Source organism: Orycteropus afer, unplaced genomic scaffold, assembly GCF_000298275.1.
Source record: "Orycteropus afer afer isolate SDZICR_OR568_19922 unplaced genomic scaffold, OryAfe1.0 scaffold00250, whole genome shotgun sequence".
In the NCBI taxonomy this organism is placed as follows: domain Eukaryota; kingdom Metazoa; phylum Chordata; class Mammalia; order Tubulidentata; family Orycteropodidae; genus Orycteropus; species Orycteropus afer.
In genome coordinates this window covers 2,319,390-2,321,752 of record NW_006921837.1, presented here as the reverse complement: position 1 = coordinate 2,321,752, position 2,363 = coordinate 2,319,390, and positions in this window count along the sequence as shown.

The window sequence follows — 2,363 nt, the reverse complement described above, 5'->3', positions numbered from 1 at the left end:
AGCTGTTGCATTGTGGTAAACTGTGGTCAATGACATGAGACAAAGTATATGTGAACTGCTGTATGGAAAGTAAATTTGCTCTGTAAATCTTCACCCATATCACAATAAATTTAAAAAAAAAAAAAAGGAGGACAGGACCATCCACTTCTGGAAAAAAAAAAAAGCCATATCCTGCTAATCTCTCTTACATTCAGGGATGATGTCCTCTGGATTTGGCCTTCTGGTGAAATGTCCAGAATTGTGTTGACTTCCCTTTAGTATCAGTAGTGGCCTTATATCCCAGGAGAACTTCTGGCCCTCAGCAAAGAATAAATCCCATACTTCTGCCTACCTAACATTTTATCCTTTCCCAAACTACAACCCTATGCCCAGCACCCACATATCCTGCCTATCAAATATTTGATGCCCTAAGCCACTGGTATGAGCATGTAATCTAAGCAGGGCCAGAGCTTCTACCGATACTGAGAAGAAATATGAGCTTGTTTCTCTGAGGGTGGCAGTTGTAAGGATAATCCAAACTGAGAGGTGCCAAGTGCCATTCTGGCCACCATGTAGGGAAAGTATGCTACAGATAAGGCCAATAAAGAAGAAACTAGAGCTAAGCAAGCCAAGAAGAATCCTTATGAAATTGTTGGAACCCCTGGATCCACTCTGGATCCAGCCATGCCTAAGTGAGACCAACCCTTAGACCTCCCAGTTACATGAAACAATGTGTTCCCTGTTTTTTTTTTTTTTTTTTTTTTGTTTAAGCAGCCTGAGCTGGATTTTCATCACTGGCAACTAAAGAGTCTTCACTATAGAAAAAGCAAAACTTTCAGGAATACACATGAATGAACAATCACTGGCCTTTCCCAACCGCACCTATCATTCTCCCTACAGGCCACAAACACACTTATTCCACACCTCACTAACGTTTCCTATTTCTCTTTTTGCTCCCTAATCAATCGAACACAACTCACATATTTTCATTACTCTTCTTATTTATTTTCAATAAATTTAAGTTGCCTGCTTTTATCTTTAAAAGATAAAGAATCCAACTGGAAGGAATTCCCAATGGTCAAATTTGGGACAATTTGAGCAACAAAATAAATAATGACAGCAATTGGATTCCAATGGTATACTGGAATTGGTTCATGCAGCATCCTAAGAGCCCAGGATTCACATCTCTTCCCAACTCTTCAGTACCATCACAGTGACATCTTGAAATGGGCCACAGTGAGAGCACTTATACCACAAAAACCAGCAAACACTATAAATCAAGGTTCTTGCCACCAGAAAGTCAGTTAAACATTTACCAGGATACTACCCACCAGCCACTCCTCAGAAGGAAGGTTGGGCAATCTACTTCCGTAGTGATACCACCTTGGAAACCCAAGGAGGGGCCACTATGAGTCAGGGCCGATTCGACGGCACATAAAGACAACAACTAATAATAAGACATAAAGTAAAATAAACATCCATAAATCCATAGTGCTATAATTATACATTGGTATAACAAAGAAGTGGGTAACAACGCTAGAGCTTCCCTGCAGTATATTCCATTAAAAAATGTAGAAGAAATGATGTAACAATAATAAATAAATCACATTGAGAAACACTATACTAATAAATTCTACAGGCAAGAGTCACTGATGAGTGCTAAAATTAGTGGGTAAAAGAACAATTAATAATCAATAATAACAATCAGACCATGGAAGTTGTCAAAAATGAAATAAAATAATTGAAGATTGATACTCTAGGCATTACTGAGCCAAAAAGGACCAATATTGGCCATTATGAATTGATCCACCATGCCAGGAACAATAAATTGAAGAGGAATGCATAACATTCATTGTCAAAAAGAACATTTCAAGATCTATAATGAGCTATAACACTGTCAGTGACAGGATAATATCCATACACCTACAAAGAGGAACAGTCAATATTACTATTATTAAAATTTATATACCAACTACTAATGCCATAGATGAAGAAATGGAAGATTTTTACCAACTTCTGCAGTCTGAAAATGATAAAATATGCAACCAGGATGCTCTGATACTTAAGATTGGAATGTGAAAGTCTGAATGAAAGAATGATTGGTAGTTAGAAAATATGGCCTTGGTGATAGAAATGATGCCAGAGATCAAATAAAAGAATTTTGTAAGACCAACAACTTACTCACTGCAAATATCTTTTTTCAACATGAATGGTGACTATAAATGTGGACCTCACCAGATAAAATACATTGTTGTTGTTGTTGCTGTTAAATGCCATCAAGTCGTTTCCAACTCATAGCGACCCCATGCACAGCAGAACAAAACACTGCCCGATCCCGCGCCAGCCCCACAATCCCTGCTATACTTGAGCCCATCATCGCAGCC